This window comes from Hydra vulgaris, chromosome 05, assembly GCF_038396675.1.
Source record: "Hydra vulgaris chromosome 05, alternate assembly HydraT2T_AEP".
NCBI classification, from domain to species: Eukaryota; Metazoa; Cnidaria; class Hydrozoa; order Anthoathecata; family Hydridae; genus Hydra; species Hydra vulgaris.
Genome location: NC_088924.1, coordinates 44801711 through 44823960, shown reverse-complemented (window position 1 = coordinate 44823960; position 22250 = coordinate 44801711). Strand labels below are relative to the sequence as shown.

The 22250-nt window shown below is 28.6% G+C and overlaps 1 long non-coding RNA gene across 1 annotated transcript; it reads left to right on the top strand.

The window, feature by feature from the left end:
• Nucleotides 1-19922: 19922 nt before the first annotated feature.
• LOC136080892 (uncharacterized) lies at nucleotides 19923-20661 on the top strand. Its single transcript, XR_010638714.1, has 2 exons — nucleotides 19923-20081; nucleotides 20371-20661. It is a non-coding gene; the product is annotated as an uncharacterized LOC136080892 (long non-coding RNA).
• Nucleotides 20662-22250: the final 1589 nt, after the last annotated feature.

Genomic DNA, 22250 nt, shown 5'->3' with positions numbered 1-22250 from the left:
CACCATGAACTAAAACCAATTCATCAGTTATGGCTTGTGCTGAAACCCTAAGCAGAGCATGGGTTTTAATATATCCTCGATATTCAAATTTTTCCATCTTTAATTTTTTATTTTAAACATATATAATAAAATTTAAATAACTTTTTTAATAAACATTCAAATATTTTAACAAGTACCTAAAATGTAATAACTAAACACAGTTTAAAATGATATATAAATATTAAATTATTTCCTGTCTCATTGTATCTTTATAGATGAAGTTTTATGAACTTCTTTAACAACCTAAGTAAAATTTTGCCTAAATGCTTAAGGTATATTAAAAAAAAAAAAAAGTAAATATATTAATTTAAATATAAAATTAGGTAAACAAACTGGCATATTCTGGTCTTCTTCATTACTATTTTCAACATTATCATCCTGAAATAAAAATATATTTGAGTACATTTTTATAAACAATTTTATCTGAGAAATTTAACTTTAACAATTTAACTGTTAATTAACTAAAATGCTGAAAATTTTAGTTGACTTAAAAGTCAATTATCTAATTATGGTGCATTGCATGGCATATAAAGAGAAATACTATATTTTATAAACTAAAATTGGCCAAGACTTAAACTGCTTAACTTTTACATTCTTTAAAAATTCTATAAAGTTTAAATCCTTTATAAAAATATTTTAAACCTTCTAATAAAAAAATTATTTCCAAAACTCAAGTTAAAATGCATGTATTTAACATTTATTTCACAAATTATTAGAAAATAAAAAAATAATGATTATCATCATCAAAATAAATCATACCAGCAATTTTAAACTGTTAGCACATTTATTAGATCTATAAAATATAACAATTCATAACACATATCATAACTTTATGTCGAAGTTTTTATGATTAACAATTAATTATATATAATATTTCTTTTTTTTTTATATAGAGAAATGGAAGGAACTACATATAAATTTATATTTAAATTACTCAAATAAAGGCTCCTTTAACATTTCAAACACTTCTTTATTGCTGGAATCTTTCAATGACATATTCTAAAATTAAAAAGCCACATGACTACAAAATAATTAAACATTAAGTTACTTATATATAGCTATAATGAATAATAAAGTTATATAGTCGTCGTTAAATCATCATTAAAAATTTAATTTGAACTATGCTAATTTATCTTAAATTCCATATTTAAATTTTTTAAATTGTTGTGATTCAGTACTTGAAATAAATTAGATACCGTTACCATTGTTAATTCTTTTAATCTACCAATAATCTAAAAAGTTATAATTTATGTAAATCAAAACAAGAAAAATCATTATTTATAAGTGTATATGTATAAAATCATAATTACATATATAGAACCCTTAGAATAAGTAAAACTAATGTTGGCAAAAAATTGACAACCTTAAAATATTTATATTTATATATAAATATATATATATAAATATATATATATAAATCAATATATATATATATATATATATATATATATATATATATATAAATATATACATATATATATATATATATATATATATATATATATATATATATATATATTTATATATATATATATGTATATATTTATATATATATATATATATAAATATATATATTTATTTATAAATATTTATTTATATATAAATATATATATATATAATACATATATATATATATATATATATATATATATATATATATATATAATACATATACATACATATATATATATATATATATATCGAATAAGAAAATTGATTTGATATTCTATTAGAAAAAGACAAAAAAAAAAAAAAAATGTAACAAATACATACCATTGAAAAAAACAAAGTTAGTTGTTTTTTATCCTGAAATTTCAAAATCTTGAAGTTTCAAAAATATAAAGATACCTGAACACAAGTTAATCGCTCTTCTGGATCATTGCACCATCCTCCAACAATAGTTTCAACAAGATGTCTTGTGTCAGATTCCAAATATATTTTAGAAATAATATTTGTATCTGGTCTTTCTCCTTTTTCGAGAGCTTGAGTTAAAAAAATATCTTTATAAATAGAAAAGTGATTTTGCCATGGTGAGTCTAATCCTGACATAATTTCAAAAATAGATAATGACATGGCATAAACGTCTGATTCTTTCATAACAGTTTTTACTGTATAGTTACAAATTTCAGGAGAAAGATAAGCTATTGTTAAACCAGCAAATCCAGCTTTTACCTTAGTCTTTGTTGCCATTGTTTCTTTCATTATAGCAAGGTCACAAAAATCAGTAAGTTTTATAACTATGCTACTTAAAGTGCCATGAACTAAAATATATGCAGGCCTAAAATCATGATGCACAATGTTTAAGTCGTTCAAATATTTTAATCCATTGTAAGCAGTAATCTAACCGTTCCATATAATTAAAATAGCTTTCTTCATTAAACAAATTTAATAATTCTGGCAATGAATGGCATACTGCATTCTCTACTAGTACACAGCAGTAGTCAAACAAAATTGCTAGAGGTTTAATACTAAAGCCAATATACGCAACAATATTTGGATGGTTAAGCTTTTTAAAACGATTAGACATAAGAAACATTTTTGATTTAGGGAATTGATGCTTATAAAGTTTACAAGCAATAACCTTCTTTTTATGAACAAATTTATAAACTTTTGCAAAAGAACCTTCGCCAATAAATGCATCTTGAGGCATGTTTAGAGGTAGTTCTACGATAAATTCGTTGTTTTCTTGCTCAATCTGATTTAAGCCTTTGGATTTTAGAAAACAGGAGCCGTTAAATACAGGAATGGCTCCCTATTTTGATTGGATGAAAAAATTTTGTTTCACAAAGTCCGAAAAACATTTTTTCTCGTTTACCGGATATCGTGACTTGTATATGTTATATATGGAACATGTATATGAAATATTATGAATATATTCTTTAGATCGGAGCAAATATTTTGACCAATCAAATTAGGGAGCCATTCCTGTAAAAGTTTTAGGTTTTATTTACCTAAACTTTATTTACCGCTATTGTTTTTAATTTGTTTATGGTATTATAGTTTACTAACTTTGTTAATTTGTTTTTATGTTATTCTTAAGTAAAATATATACCGAGAGTGTTAAGTAAAACATCTACAGAGAGTAAAACATAAAATTATATTATTTTTTGTTATACATTCAATGTGTAAATAAAAATTTTATTTATTTTTATTTACTAATTTTTATTTTATTAATTTTATAAATAATTAAATGATAAAAAATTTTATAACTGTATTTTATTAAAATACAGTGTTTTTTATTACCACATTGATTGTATAACAATATGTTTTGTTATTGTAAATGTATTATAATACACTTACAATAGTTACCCTGTGTGTTACACACAGGTTTGTAATAGGTAAATGTAATAAATAAGTGTATTATAATGCACTTACCTATTACATTTACCTGTTACATTATTGCATTTAATAATTAACCTGTGTGTAACACTCAGATTAATTATTATAAATGTATTATTATACATTTACAATAAGTAACATGTATTATTATACATTTACAATAACAAAGCAACACAATTTTTTACACGCTACTACTAAGGCAATACTTTTACATTCTAAGCTATGGCAATAATTTCAATCAGAGGTTTGTTGGTTCAAAATAAAATTAAAAGTTAAATTGATATGCTTCATAAAATTATATTGAACTAATGATTCTCTATTAAATTGTTTTATTAACTAATAAAGTTAAATACATGTAGGTCAAAAGTTAAAATTAAATTAAGTTTTTAAATGATGTAGTTTTCTATAACTAAATTTTATCTTACTATTAGGATGTCAACAAATATTATCTTACTGCCAAGATCTTTCTTTAAAATATATGTCTTTAAAAAACATTGAGCGATCTAACTGTAAAATACACTATGTAAGCTAGTGTATTCTAAAATTTGACTCTATTTGCATTTTTCAATGACTAGATTTGTTCAATGTTGGAGTAAATTTCTGGCAATTTTTCTGATACCACAACAACAATATATCTCTTAACTAGTGTCTTTACCAGTCCTTTGAATGAGAGGTTGATTTTGAGGTGGTAAGCTGCTATCTACTAAAATGATAATTTTAGTTTATTTTCAAATTTGTTAGCTTCATAAAATATTATTGTTCAACTAATGACAACTAGTGACATTTAAGTTAAGAGTTCTATAGAGTTTTCTATAGCTCAACTCTAAGTTATTCCAATAATGTGTCTACACTATACAATTTTTGCTTGAATTCAGTTTTCATTTATTCTGATCTGTCTTACCACAATTATTTGTTCCCCTATAATTTTTTTGCTGTTATTCCTTTGCCTCAGCTACTAGAATTTCAAGATCTTTGTTTTCTTTTATTGTCAAATTATGAAGCTCTTTGATTGATTTATATCTTAGCATCTGCAAATTTACTCAGATTCTTTATTACAAAGTTTTTTTGACAATAATTTATTAGTTTTACCAACAATGGTCTTGAACAATGTTATACAATATTGTCTTTTTTACCAAGCCGGATCACTTTAATTATATTTTTCTTAACAATATGTGAAGTAGTTATAGTAAATATTTGAATACAAAATTACTCATCTTTTTGGTATGATTTATCTAATGAGGTAATGTTACTTTCTGATACTCTAAATAGTATTATGTTGTTTGGCCTTCAACTTTGTTTTGTAATCTCCTAATTTATGAGTTTACCTGCACCAGAAATCTTTTACAAGACCAATGTGTCTGGTTAAAAAATGAAAAAGGAGAGGGTCTTAAAAAGCTCTGGGTGGGTGGGAAAATTTTCTGAAAATTAATAAATGCTCCTTGTGTAGCAGTTGAAATACATTTTTTTATGAACTCATTGCTCACAAAATGTAACCTTCCTACACACTCCACAAGCCCATTTCCCAGATATTTTTGCTTGGTCATTCTTAACTGGATGAATAATGTCTTTATCATGTTAATCCTTAGCTCTTTTGTTTCAATTCCATCTTTTCAACACTGAAACTTTTCAACACTATATATTAATTCTCCTTCAACTACATAAATTAGTTTTTATGCTAAAATAAGTCTAAACTCTTTACAAATAGATTACAAGACGGTTATAAAAACCTAGGGTGTATCTCTGAACAATGCTGCACACCAACCTTTACTTTCAAACTAACACTCTCTTTCTTTTGTTTTCATTTATGTTGTGATATTTTCATACGAAGTCATGAGAACTTTTTTAACATCTGAATATCATTAAACCCATCGCACAAGCTCTCAAGGCACTTTTTCAACGTTAACAAGCAATAGGAGACTCTGAGCTCTATTAATAGCTCTGATTCTACTTCACTAAATTAAATTACCTTTGTATACAGCTTTTACTTTTTTTCGAATGAGGAAACCTACTTCAATAATATAATTGTTGTTACTTTATCAACTTTATCTTAAACACACTTTTTTTTCTGAAAAAAACTTATAAAAAACACCAATAACACAATAGAGTGAGCTAATTGAAACTTAAAAGCTGTCATATTATTGATTGTGATCATGTTAAACAATATGCTAATTAGGTCTGTTGTTATTTTTATACTAAATAAAAATTCTTTCTTTATCTATGGGTGGGAATTTTAGAGGGGGGGTGTCTTATTAAGCTCAAGGTGGGTGGGAAAATTTCCCAAAAATTAACAAACGTCCCCCCTTTTTTTATCTAGGACTCGAGAGTATTTATAACTATAGAGCAAACATCTATTTTCATTTCTTTTTTTTTTATAGACTTGTGTGTTTGTGTTAAGTTGTATAAAATTTTACAAAGGTGTTGCCAATTTTTATGTATTCTTTATATGTTTATCTTTTAGAAGGCTACAAAGTAAAATTCAAAAGTAAATGATAATTAAATCTATATAATTCACCCCAAACAGTTATACATGAAGTCTGAGATGCAGATGGTGAAGATTTGCTGCACGTCACATCAATCAGAGTAATGTTTGTGATTACATCAAAAATCTTATTAGAGTCATGATTTAGTAAATCTTGATGAAAAAAACTGTTTGGTAAAAAAGTCTTACCAAAAAAAAATCTCTGTTAAATTTAGAAATATTCAACTGTCTAAAAGATTACTTCTATAAAAAAAGTGTAGTGCATACATCTCGATGTGTTCTTTTTCATTAATTCTTTGTAAATAAAAAGTTAATTTGTCAATGCAATATATATCAAATTTAGCCTATTTCAAAAAAGTGTGATTTCTTTAATAAAATGTAACACTAAGTAATCTAATGCTGAAAGTCCATAAAGTGCGCTTTGCCCATGCGCTTTGAAGTTTAGAGTTGCTAAAATAAGAAAATTTGTTAAACTAAACATAACTAAACATAAACTTTTTTTAAATACGGCAACGAGAAAAAATTGTTTTTCGGACTAAGGAAAACAATCTTTTTTCGTCCAATCAAAATAGGGAGCCATTCCTGTATTTAACGATTAGTTAGAAAACTGAAGTTTGCCATTTTTAAAATTAATCAATAATAAAATGTAAGCGCATATAAAACTAAACAAAGTAGTAAAAAAAAAGCGCAAAACTACCGGTAGCGAAAGAGTAAGACTTGTAAGTCATGAAAGTATTTATTTTTATTTATAATTGTTATGTTTTTCATCGCTAAAATTAAATATATCATGCCTGATAATATTGATAACGAATAAATCTTACAGTTCCTTTAAGGGTTCAATAAAGATGGAATTTGCGAGAATTATGTGTAAGTGTAAAAAATACTAACACCAACTTATCGGCTCAATTTAGTTTGGACCACTGTGTGGATATAGAAACAATAATGATGCAAAATAATTTATAAAATTATCTAACCACTTGAATAAGCCGATAAAAAAAAAAAAAAGCCAATAAGGAGTCACGTAAAGAAGTAAGCGGTTCGGTAAGTTGGTAATAGTTCTTCCATACATACATACATACATACATACATTCATACATACATAGATATATACAAATATACATAAATACAAACATACATACATACATACATACATACATACATACATACATACATACATACATACATACATACATACATACATACATACATACATAAATACATACATACATACATACATACATACATACATACATACATACATACATACATACATACATACATACATACATACATACATACATACATACATACATACGTACATACATACATACATACATACATACATACATACATACATTCATACATACATAGGTATATACATATATGCATAAATACATACTGACATAAATACATACATACATACATACATACATACATACATACATACATACATACATACTTGCATATTAGAATACATGCTTACATACATACATAAATAAATATATGCATACATACATACATACATACATACATACATACATACATACATACATACATACATACATACATACATTCATACATACATAGGTATATACATAAATGCATAAATACAAACATACATACATACATACATACATACATACATACATACATACATACATACATACATACATACATACATACATACATACATACATACATACATACATACATACTTTCATATTAGAATACATTCTTACATACATACATAAATAAATATATCCATACATACATACATACATACATACATACATACATACATACATACATACATACATACATACATACATACATACATACATACATACATACATACATACATACATACATACATACATACATACATACATACATACATACATACATACATACATACATACATACATACATACGTACATACATACATACATACATACATACATACATACATACATACATACATACATACATACATAGATACATACATACATACATACATACATACATACATACGTACATACATAAATACATACATACATACATACATACATACGTACATACATACATACATACATACATACATACATACATACATACATACATACATACATACATACATACATACATACATACATACATTCATACATACATTCATACATACATAGGTATATACATATATGCATAAATACAAACATACATACATACATATATACATGTAATATATACACATATATGTATGTTTGTATCTATACATATATATCTACATGTATACATACATGTAGATATATATATCTATATTTATATATATATAAATATATATATATATATATATATATATATATATATATATATGTATATATATATATATATATATATATATATATATATATATATATATATATATATATATATATATATATATATATATATATGGATATGTATATATGTATTTTTTTTTTTTTTTTTCTTTTTATAGCATTGATGAAACTTTTGAATTTTTTTTTTTTTTTTTTTGAATCTAATCTATGTTAATTTACTGACTTTTACATTATTATGGTTTTCTCAACCGTTAGATATGATTTCGATAGTTGAACCTAGAAATTTGATGTTTAACTAGAGCATTTTAAACTAAGATGTAAGTTGATATATAAAACATTTTCATGTTTCTATAGCATGGAAATGCAGCATTTTTTGATGGTGAGTTTTGATCAAAAGTTCTTATTTTTTATTTTGTTAAAAACTATGAATTTTTTTATAACATATTTATTTGTGGTTGTTTATTTATTCATTTTTTTTAATGTGTGTAATTTTTATAATTACATTCATTCAGGGCCGGCGCTAGAGTATTTTTTTTATTTTTTATCCTCTTTGCTTCCAACAAGGCTGCAGGCAGCCACAAATGAAAGTTGGAAGTTACTGAAAGAAAAAAGATGATGACTGTAGGGCGAGATAACGATTGACAGACGACTTAAAAAATTGCAAATTATATGAATCAGGAAAGCAAGATAAAGGAAGCGAATTCCAAAGAGCTGATGTTCGAGGAAAAAAACTAGACGAATAAGCGTTTTTGGAGCACTTAGGAACATTCATAGAAAAAGGATGACACTTAATTGAATGACGAGTAACACGAGAATGAATTTTAGAAGATGGCACAAGAGACGCTAGCTCTTAAGAGCAGTGCCCATTATAGTATTTGTAGAAAAGAGAAATAGAAGCAACATTACGACGATGTGACAACGGTTGGAGGTTGGCTGCAAGAGCAGGTCTAACTATGTTTACAATGCATTTTTGCACCTTGTCTATAAGAGAAAGGGCATCATTAGAAGATCGGCCCCAGAAATGGCAACAGTATTTCATACAAGGCCGGATTTGAGATTAATAGAGATAAAGAATAGAATCCGAAATAAGAAAGTGACGAGTTCGATAAAGAGGTGCAACCTTAGCAGATGCTAATTTTGCAACTGATTTGATATATGGTTTCCAAAAAAATTGGATGTAAGAGTTAATCCTAGAAGATGAAGAGTAGATGACTCATCGAGTACATCATCATTCATAAATATAGGAAGATCTAGATTATTGCGATAACGATTGGCTGAAAAAAATTGAGTTTTATCCAAATTAAAGTTCTTCAGCCACTGTGAGCCTTATGCTGTAGCAGAAGTGAGATCCTTTTCAAGCTCAAATGCCCCCTCCAACCAATCTGACAGTGTTGGTTTCTTATCACGACAAGAATAAATGGTAGTATCATCAGCAAACAATGCCACATTAGATCTGAGAAAATCTGGAAAATCGTTAATGTAAATTAATAAGAGTATATGGCCAAGGATAGAACCTTGAGGAACCCCTGAAGTTAAAGAATAAGAAGAAGAGTGCTGTCCGTCAAGGACAACTTTTATATTACGATTCGAAAGGAAGGATTTAATAATCTTAAAGACGGATTCACCATAAGAAGAAAACTTATGGAGAAGACCAGCATGCCAAACTTTATCAAAAGATTTAGAAATGTCTAAAGCAATGGCCTTAACCTCTCCACCTTTATCTAATGCTCGATAAAACCTATTAGTTATTACTGTTAGCAAATCAGCTGTAGAACGAGAAGATCGAAAGCCATATTGATGGTCAGAAAGTAAGTTATTAGTATCAAGATAAGAAATTAAGTGTTTCTTAATTAAAGACTCAAAACCTTGCTTATGATAGGAAGAAGACTAATGGGACGGTAGTTAGATGAATCAGATCGCTTTCCAGAATTTTTGAAGATAGGGATAACAGATGTGGCTTTCCAGCAGGCTGGAAAAAACAAGACTCTGATAAATACTTGTTGAATAGTTTTGAGAGTGTAGACGACAGCTCCGGAGAACACTTCTGCAAGACAATAACAGGTATGATGTCCGGGCCACAAGCTGTAGAAAATCAAGGCAGGAAATCACTTTAGAGACCGAAGTTGGAGTGATATGAATGTCAAGCAATGGATTAACCTGTTTGTTAGCAATATCAGGTAGAATGCATCTAGTGGTATTGATGAAAAGCTTTTAGCCAACAATTCAGCTTTGTCTTTCGGTGAGGTGACAAAGTCTGAAACATACAAGAGAAGTGGAATTAAAGATTTGCCCTAATTATTGATATTATTAAAGATTCTCCAGAAGTCACGAGAGCCTAATTTTTGAGATAATTCACAAGATTTCATGACCTGAGAATCGTGGGTTTTGGTGTTAGACAAAACGTTTTTACAATTGTTTCTAGCAGTAATAAACAGACGTCTGTTTTCTGGAGAATTGTTTTGCTGATAAATATGGATGTAGCGGTTTCGATTGGCAATCACAGCCGCAAGGCATGAGGAAAACCATGGAATAGAGTGAGGCTTGACCTGGAATTGTCGAGAGGGAATCAAAGGTTCAATGCCAGCCTGAATCCACGAAACTATGTAAGAAGCACATTTGTCGACAGGAAGACAAAAGATTTCTACCCAAGGGCCATCGCGAAGAAATTCACGGAAATAATCCCAGTCAGCTTTACTGTAGTTGTAAGAGATTCAATCATAGGGGGATTCAGGTGATGAAGAAGAATGAGATAATAGTTTTAAAGAGATCAAACTGTGATCAGAAGCACCTAAAGGGAAATGTGGAGAAACTGAGTACTGACTAGGATCAGAAACAAGACATAAGTCGAGTAGAGATGGTAAATGATTCGGGTTGTCAGGAATGCGAGATGGAAAGTTGACTGTTTGAGTTAAGGATTGAGAAAGGCAAAAGTTGTGGGCTTTAATGCCTGCCGAATCACTGACACTAGAGCCAAGCCATTCAGAGTAGTGAGCATTAAAGTCACCGACAACAACTATATTGGCTGATGGATAAAGAGAGACGGCTTGGTCAATATGATCAGAAATAACATCAAAAAGAGTGCAGTCTTGAGATGAAGGAGTCGATATAGAACAAGGAGAAAGGCAATAGAGTGAAGTGGTGCTAAACAAAAGCACATGAAAGAATAGTCTGTGGATTCAAACCTAGTTTCACGACAAATGGGTGAAGTCTTACGAATGTAAATGCCGAGGCCAAGCATGTGACTATTGGAGTCTTTACGAATTAGAGGAAGATAACCATCAACACTAAGATCACAAGATGACAGAGCCGAACTCAAATTAGTCTCACAAAGAGCAAGTAGGTCTGGTGAACTTTGCAAGAGATTAGACTCAACAGAAGAAAAGTTACTTCGAAGACCACGAATATTAGTGAATGATAGGTTTAGAGAACTTGGTGATGATGATAGTTTTTTGTGTTTTATAGTTTTTATGACTTTATTCATTTTTAAATTAGATTGAAGAACTTTACTCAAACCATAGATAGTACTCAGAACACTGTTTAGTAGCCTAAGAAATTGTCTCATTACTACTAATAAACCCTAAGCCGTAACAAAGGGCTCCAAATGTGGCCTCCGCAATGCACACCAAAAGTACAAACAAGGACACATTCCATGCGCAACATGGCCCTGTTAATACTTTGCTATTTTCAGCTGTTGATGGAATCTTCCTCTCTGAGAGCTACCACAGAGTTCGGGAAACCTGATTACCAGCCGGCCTCAGAACCATAAAACTGAGTTTTAGTGGTGTTTCCTCATTAGGAGATAATAGAATGAGTTGCCTAGTCAAACCCATGCATTGTGTCAAGAAGATCCAGCATTCAACATCCTAAACTGGAAAAAATGTATTAAAAATACATCTGCGCTAGCCTTATAGATGAAGAAGGGGTGCGAGGCTGGTCAACAGATAGAATCTGTTTACCCCTTAAGTCTTTGCCTAGGAGGCCTTCTACAAGACGGTAGCCGGGTGCATTTAATATCTGCCCAAGATGAGTATTTTTATCGTACACCATCATTAGCCTTTACTCGACCAAGAGCCCCAAGGCAGGGGGTGTTTTAAGTTGGAGTTGACATCTCCTAGCCTTTTTTTTGGCGCTCTAGGCAAATCTGACACACTGCGCCCTCCACCCCCCTACTTCATCTTACTTTCACATTTGTATTTATTTTCAGATGAATATATGCATAATCATAAATAAACAAATATTTTTGTAACTTTATAATATATTAATAAATAATTTCAAAACTTCACTTTTCGCGCTTTTGTTTTTGCAAATGTAAAAACAAGTTCCGTCAGTTCAACGTTTCTAGAATATCATGTTCACTTGACAGAGTAGCTAATCCAGCAAGTCTTTTCTTGCGGCATAGAATTTCTCAAAAATATTTTTATCAGTTTGAGTTTTGAGAAGCTTCACTCACCGCTAGCCATGGAAACTGGCTAGAGAATTTACAAAGCTATAAAAGTGTTTGGGACATAATCTCTTATATAATTTTAATATAAAGTTTAGTAAATATAGCAAATATTTACTAAATTTTATATTAAAAAATAATCTAACAGATTGTGTTTGCTTATTTTTTTTCTCTGTATTACAAAGCTGTCTTAAGATTAAAGCAATGTTTCATAACATCTTTGCTAGTTACACTCTGTAAACTGTGAACATCATAGAGAAAACTAAACAACGAACTTATTGTTTACATAAGAGTAAATCTTTCTTCAACCAATTGTATCGCTGCGTCAAAAATAGCAAAGTAAAAGTTAATTTTGCTTTTTTCTACCAACTTAAAACTAGAAATAGCGTTTGCAATAAACTGCTTAATCATAGTTTTAGTCATACGTGGGTCCGAGTGGGTCAAATAAAACTGAAAATTCCACAAATTTCAGAAAGTTTCCGTTATCAGCAGTGTTCAGTTTCTCATGTGTTCCACGAAAAGCAAGATTTTGTATACCATGAACTCTAACTAAAGCTATCCGCCGCTTCAAGGTTTGCTGCCAATACTGTTCTTCTTTTTTAACAAGACGCAAATGTTCGGCATCAACTGTTTCATTGTTTCGCAGTCGCAGCTCGAACTCTTCCCATGACTGAAAATTTGCTAGATGTTCACTGCTTTTCTCATTCCCTGACGGAATTGCGGAAATGTTATTCCAATCATGTAAACCATTGGAAGAAAGAGATGACGCAGCTGTTGTACTACTGGTAAACAGTTTGCAGCAGAAGCAATACACAGAGTCTTTACTTACAGAATACTGCAGCCAGTGTCTGCGAACTTCTTTGCATACCGTCTTTAGGAAAGTCAAACTGATCGACTTGTTTTGGTTCATGTTTGATCAAAAGTTGTCGCATTTCATCATCAAATACGATTCAAGTAGCTGGATTGCTATAGTTAGCATATAGACCAGAGAATTTATCGATTTTATGCGCTTCAGATTCTTTGCCTGTTAGGTGTTTTATTTATGTAATTCAAACTCTTCTGATACTGTCTACTCAACGGCTTCCTGGCTGCTTCAACTTGATTGTTTAACTCATCTGTGCTATTTTGAATTCTCTGCGGCGAACATAGATACTTTAGCAGCAAACCAACCTGTTTTGTTACAAACCCTTCGTTCGCAGCCCGTCGTTTACGATATTGCGCACCGGACAATTTTTTTTTTCCTGCCATTGTGGATTGAAATAACGAAGGAAACTGCTAAAAAAAAATTATAAAAACGATCACCTCCTATCTCTTTAATATCTTTAAACTAAATTATTATTTTAACTTCTTTATAAAAGTTTTAAAGTTACATTTTAAAACTTTCAAATCTCCATAAATATAAAAAACACTCTATTAATATAAAAACACAATATAAATCTGTTGATTTGTTACCATACTACTTCGTAATAATTGCTATTATAGAATACAGGGTTGTTATGAAATAATATGTCTGGCAGATCTGTCGACATATTTTCAGACATTTTCTGTCGACATAAAATATGTCCCACATAATTTCTATTGACATATTTTGACATAATTTTATGTCTGAATTATTTACTGCTGACATAAATTATGTCAGACATAATTTCTATCGACATATTTTGACATAATTTTATGTCTGAATTATTTTCTGCTGACATAAAAAATGTCAGACATATTTTCTCTCGACATATTTTGACATAATTTTATGTCTGAATTTTTTTCTGCTGACATAAAATATGTCAGACATAATTTCTATCGACATAGGTTTTTACATTCTAATTGGGGAAATTGCCGATACTAATCAACGCTAATCAATACTATCAAACACTATCAAATGATGCATCAATACAAGTCAATATTAGTCAATACTATCAAATGATACATCGCTAAAAAGGGCAGATAAAAACTTTTATGAAACTAGTGATGTTTGCTTATAGGGCTTAAAATAAAAATTTTATGAAGCGCAATTGATTGCAAAAAAGCAACAAATTTGTCAAACTATTTTTACTTTACTCTTAAAATTAAGCTGAAATGCGCAATAAATTTGTTAGATAGATTTTTTCTTCAAGAATATCAAACAGCAAATAACTCAGATATAAAATTATGTCTAAATATGTCGATAGAAAATATGTGGGACATATTTTATGCCAGCAGAAAATAATTCAGACATAAAATTATGTCAAAATATGTCAATAGAAAATATGTGGGACATATTTTATTTGGCAGAAAATATATCTCAGACATATTTGACAGATAACAACCCAGAAAGAATATTTAATTAAAATTCTTACTATTTCTGAATTAACACGCCAGTAAAAACAGTTTTCACAATAAAGTTAAACGTGTTAAAATTTTCAATAAAGGATAAGGAAAACTTTGCACTGTATTAATTACTACATAATTTCATTCTGCATAAAAAGTATAAAAAAAAATCATGTCAAATAAAACAAAAGTATCAAAGTTTATTCTATTGTTTTATTTACCTAGAAAACTTGCCACCCTAGGCGGCCACCTAGTTTTGCCTAGTGGTTAAACCGGTCCTGTATTTATTATTTATAGTATTATTTATTTTCGATGGTATTTTTGTTTATTACCTTTTGCCAAGCTGCTGTGTTTTTTTACCTTCTTTAATTTGCACATAGGGCTGCAGCCACACTGGTTTAAGTTGGGAGTTACTAGGAAATAAAGAATAGTGTTAAATAGCGAGTAAATGGTTGACAGAAAACTTCAAAAGTTGAAGATTGTATGAGTTAACAAAAGAAGATGTTGGGCGAGAGCCCTTCAGCTTTGGTGAGCAACAATAAAGTCGAGTCTTCGACAAATAGAGTCACTTAGATGAAAGATTTTCAGGAAAGTTATTAATTTAGATTAAAAAAAGTACATGATATATTTTATCCCTGTAGTTATTGGAAATGAAGAGGAGTGTTGACTTTTAAAGATAAATAATTCTGCGATCAGAAAGAAATGATTTAATAATTTCAAAAACAATCAGCATGTCACATTTTATTAAAACCTTTTGATATGTTAGCAAGTCAGCCATAGAACCAGACGATTGAAATCCATATTGATTGTCAGAGAATAAGATATTTGATTTGAGTTAAAATGTTAGCTATTTGTTGGTTACAAACTCAAAGACCTTATAATAAAAAAGAAAACTCATTGAATGATAGTTGGATAATCTAGTGTTCTCTAGAGTTTGTAAAAAGTAGATCCACAGAATCCACTTTCCTGCAATTTTGTCTACGCCACAACCCTTACAATTTTATTTAAATTAGCAGATTAGGTAGTAAAGTTTACTTAGTATTGACTTAAGCAATGGAAGTCCAAAATATTTGGATGAATAACAATGGCTTAATCGGTTTAATATGAATAACAGAAAAAGGTGTGGCCATTAGATTAAGCAGAAAATTTCTTCGCGAATACTTCTGCCTTATCCTGGGATAGGTATTATGGACATACCTACAAATTAGAGTTAAAATATTAGACTTACCTTTGTTAATCGCCTTGTTGAAGTTTTTCCTAAAGTCTTAAGAACCTAACTTCTGTCATAACCCATCCAGCAAACGACGTCATGTCAACGTCTTAGGGTGGTTGAAATGTTAACGTCAGAAGTTTCAACGTCTATTTTACGTTGATTTGTAGTTGATAAACTAACGTTGAAGAAAAAGTCGTTGATTCAACGTCTTATCGAGGTGGAAACCTCAACGTCAGAATTTTCAACGTTTATTTCACGTTGATTTATTGTTAATAAACTAATGTTGATTTAATCAACGTTAAATCAACATGTCTTTTTACTTTCGTTTTGATATCGAGACAAATAAGACTTCTTATTAAAATAAATATGGCTAATCACTCGCAGAAATGTGCTTTTTTTAATTGTATTTTATTTAAAAGTGGTAGTATTTACAACATTACATATATGTTTTTCATTTATGGGTAATAATTAAAGATTTTTTAGTTTATAATTTTCGTTTTTTTTTTCTCCTGGTTGGTAGTAAAAATGCTTTAATTTTAATATTATTAATGATTATTGAAAAGTATTCTCTTTTTCTTACGAAACATTGTTTTACACAGCTTCAATTACAAAAATACATTTTTTTATTTTTTTGTAACTAATTAGTTACAAAAATAAACTGGGTGTTATTTTAAGGTTTTCTTTTAAGTTCCATTTGTATTTGGAAAGGTTGGTTGAATTTTGTAGTTTTCTGTTTACAAATGATTGTTTGTGGTTTGCGCATCTCTTTTTCCATTCTCTTTCTAATAGTCCAATATATACTTTTGTTTGGGGCTGACACTATACATTTGTAAATGACTCTGCTTACAACTTTAAGTTGTAAAAAAGTTACGTAGTTATTTTTATTTAATCTCTTATACAAACTTATATTAATAATATAAGTTTGTATTTATATTAATAAACTTATATTAATAATATAAAATAAACTTATTTTAATAATATAAGTTTGCTATATAAGTTATATAGCTCTGAAATCATTCATCGAGCACTGTTGAATATATGAACGTAAAATTTTTACTTATATTTATATATATATATATATATATATATATATATATATATATATATATATATATATATATATATATATATATATATATATGACAATTTTATAAAAAAAATTTAATATTTAGTAGAACAATAACAAGATTATTCCCAATATTGCAAAAACGCTATATAAAATATATTCCTGGCTAACCTGATAATATATTTATTTATAGAAATAAAAGTATTCAGTTGATATGTCATCACAGAATATGTAATGGAGAAAAATGAATAAAATAGTAATTAATTTATTTACTGAGACAGATAATACAACAAAAACAAATAAACAATAAATATTTATTTCAGATTATAGAGTTGTTTCAGAAGAATCAATTGAGGAAAAACTTAAAGGTGTTGAAGAAACAGATTTTGACTCAGATTCCAATCTTGACTCGGGTAGTTCTGTTTCTTGTGTCTTGAATCATGGAAACGTATAGATATAAATGTTTCCATGATTCAAGACACAAGAATCAGAATCAGACATAGATGACATAGAAAAAACAGTAAATGGAAATCTTCGTGAAAATTTAGCGGAATGGGTTGTTGTGAACCAAACTTCTTATTCTGCATCGAATCAACTCTTTTTTATTTTGAGAAACAATGGCCATGCGGAACTTCCAATTATTGAAAACTCCATGTAACATTCCTCTGCAGAATAAGTGTGGTGGCGATTACATTTATTATGGTTTGGAAACTAATATTTTAAAACATTAAAGTAAATTTCCAGATCTGGAGAAAATTGAATTAGTTGTGAATGTTGATGGGATGCCATTATTTAAAAGTACTTCAGTCGCTTTATGGCCCATACTTTGCTCATTTTCAAGTATTCAACCATTTTGAAAGAGCAAACCTTCTTCTGAAGAGAGCTTTATGTTTGATTTTGTAAACGAATTATCAATTTTATTACAAAATGAAATCAAAACTTGACAAACATTATTATGTTGTAAATGCAATGCATTTTTGTGAAGCTGCACCAAGCAGTGAACGCCTTAGAGATGAATAATAAGTTAAAAAGAGTTTAGCAGAGTGAGATAAAAGTACAAAAGAACAGATGTCCAGTGGAAAAAAAGAGCCTCAAAGTAGAAAAATACTAAAAAAATGATAAGTAAAATGTTGTAAAAACAAAAAATAACAATAAACAATTGTCGAGATATGTAAGAGTCATTTTCTGTTGTTCTCCTAAGTTTTCGTTAGTGTCATAAGTGTGAGTGTAGACAGTATCAGTGATGGGGTAGAGTTATTCGTTTTATAAGTAGTTATTATGTAGTCTGTATTATTAGGGTGGTAAACATATATTATTGATATAAGTGTGTCATAGACGTCTCAAGTACCTTATGGGTTTGCGCCTTATGGTACAGTATGAACACAAGAAGACCTCCAGCTTTTGCCTAAAACCGACATCCCAAAAGAAGTTCCACTCTGGGTCTACACCAGGGTATTTTGTTAAGGTATCCCATTCTGTTATCCCAAAAGGACTATTCTTGGAGTATCCTGTCAGGGCAATTGCCACAGACTTCTGAATTGACACTGGGACCAGAGGACACTTAGTGGGGCTCAGTACAACTTGCATACAATTGTAAGTCACTTTTTTGACATAAGTGTCGATAAGTGCAGTGCTTTGTTGCAGTTTAACGAGGGTCAGTGAGAGTTGTGAACTGTTTTGAGTCTTATAGATGTGTATGTAATGTAGACAGTCAATGCAGTGTTCTTGTGTGTGTCTACTGTAATGTCTTGATGGTATGAGTTGTTAGTATAAAATTGGTTGAAAATCATTAAAACTAGTGTAACGTAAGCTAGACGTGAATACTAGAAGTCCGATAACATGTATTTTAAAAATAACAAACTATTGCAACTTGATAATCTGGAAAATTTAAATAGAATTACACCGATATAGTAACAATAACTTGTATATTTAGTTAACAAACTAATAATCTGTATATATATTTCACAACTCATATTCTAAAATTATATGGAATTTTGTATTTTGTTGAATAAGTTATAAGATTAGCTGTGAATATGTCATGTGACTGTAATGTTACCAGGAGTATCTGAAGTGGAGTAAAATTATTTGTTTTCTAAAACAGTTAGCAGGTAGCCTCTAGTCAGTTGAACAGACTGTATGTATAGCATGGCTGACTTTGTGTCATATACAGTGAATATTTAATAATAAAAGATAATGGTAGGTTTCTTTACTATATCATTTGTGAGTTTTAGCTGTCCTTTAACTTGCTGTTGTTTTGTATGCAACATTCATTCAAGTAAATCATTTAATATAGTATATATATTATATATATATAATATAGTATATATTATGTATATATATGTAATATATACTATAATATATGTATTATATATATGTAATATATACTATAATATATGTATATATATATACATATAAAATATTTATATGTATATATATATATATATATATACATATATATATATATATATATATATATATATATATATATATATATATACATATATATATATATATATATTTATATATATATAAAATATATATATATATATATATATACTATATTTTATGTATATATATAATATATATATATATATATATATATATATATATATATATATATATATATATATATATATATATATATATATATATATATATATATATATATATATATATATATATATATATATATATATATATATGTTAGTTATATTTATAAAGTACTTTCTGTTTTCAAACTCAGGATTTCAACATATAGTATTACGGAGGTTGGTCCAAATAACTTTGCAAATAAGCGAAATATCTAAAAAGTTACACACAATTAATGGAACCAGAATGGTTAAATGTTTACAAAACAGTAATTGGTAGCTGTAATTTTAATTTTAAGTGTTGAAAATCGGAAAAGATGTTGATCTATATATTTTTATATATTTACATTTCTTTTTAATGGCTGCCTGTTAAAAATAAATGAATTTAGTTGAATTTACAAAAAATAGATATAAAAACTCAAAAAATAAAATATATTAGTTTACATTAAAATTGTAAACTTCATGTATTCTTATGAAATAATGAAAATTGAAGATATTCTTTCCTCCTTTCTATACAATTTTATTCACTTGACCAAATTTGAATGTTTTTGCATTTATTTTTTAGAATCGATTAAGCGCATTGAGCCTAAGGCAACAGACAAAGAAACTAAATTATTTATAACCTCTTGCCTAAAGTATGCACCTTATCGTTTGAATGGAGGTAAACAGAAATCTGACAACCACGAAATAGACGATGAAGACACGAAAGTGATAAAGAAAAAAATCAAGATGAATTCGTAGTAGACGATAACGTTGAGTCAAGTGAAAGCAGAAGTAGTTTCGAAAAAGAAAAAGAAATTATCTCCTTTGTAAAAAACTTTAACATATACATTTTAGTAAACTTTTTAAAGTGTTATGTTTCAACGTTGTTTTTTTGACGTTGAATCGATGTAGATATTAGAACGTCAATTTCTTGTTTTCAAATCAACGCTTAAATCAATGTTTATAAATCAACATCAGTTCAATGTTAATTTATTGACGTTGAATCAATGTTGATATTTCAACGTCGATTTCTTGTTTTCAAATCAACGTTTATAAATCAACGTCAGTACAACGTTAATTTAATGACGTTGAATCAATGTCGATATTTCAACGTCGATATTTTGTTTCCATTTCAACGCTAAAATCAACGTCAATAAATCAACGCGTTATCGACGTTGAATCAACGTTGAAATGCTTGCTGGGAAGATACAAGATTTTGCATACTGAAAATAATGAAGCTAAGCATCACCCTGCACTTTTTTACATTAGTTTCTTGTAATAATAAAATACGTGTGTTATTTAATTATTTTTTCACAATTTTTTTCACAAGAAAGTTGTTCTTTTGAAAAAGTTCTTTCTTTTAAAAAAAATAATTACAATTAGATGTAACAGCTTCACAAGTAGGTATAAACCATAGAGAAGAATGAGGCTTGGCTTGCAACTAACCAGAAGAAATAAATGCTTCCATTGTTGCCTGCTTTTCCAATAGTAATCATTTTTGTCACATCATTTTACAAAATTCTATATCAAATCTCTTTTTATTAAAGCAAAAAAAAGTTTTGATTTCTCGTTTTGATAAAGAATAAGATTTTCTGTCAAGATTAAGTAGGTACAAGAAAAAAGTTATTATCTGATCCATTTATAACGCAATTCAATAACTTACTATCTAACGATCCATATTGTTTCTGATCTTAAAGTTCTACTGCTGATTTCTTAAGTTGTGGTAACTTTTATAATGATTAATAATGAATAGCGCATTGTATCCCCTTACATGCGGATATTATATCTGAGTCGTTTAGAGTTATTGTCCTTTCGACGCCGTTTATTAGAACAATCATATCATTGACAGTTGTATTTATGGGTGATCCCCCGAGAGTAAAGTATATGCTGGAGGTATCATAATCCGATACGCTATCAAAATAAAGCGAATGAAGTACCAACATGTCATCTGATGGCGCGCAATTTCCTCTTGCTTTAAATTTTCCAGCGCTTTTTCCATTTGCATCATTGATATAACTCTCTTTGCTCTTATTTCTCTTAAAACAGCGCTAACGAACGCCGGAGTAAAATAACCACTTTTTAAATCTTCCTCGGTCAAATCAATGTCTCCATCACTATCATAAAGTATTTCACGATAGATTTCATTGAGAACTTTAGCTACATCCTTTGGTGTTATTTGATTTTCGGTGCTTTTTCTTACTCCTTTTATCATTTGCGTTGTGTGCGTTTCTTAAGTGAAAAGTGAAGTGCGACGCGCAAATCTGTAAAAAGAGGATGCAGGGTGTAAGGGTGAAAAGTGCAAGAAAATGGGATGAACTTACTTGCTAAACCAAATAAAACTGCTGTAAATTGCTTAAAAATAGCCAATTTTATAATGATTTTCTTTTTTTTTTTGCAACACGCTGTTTAATATCGAAAATATATGATTTTTTATATTAGTAATAAGTAATTATACTACTAATA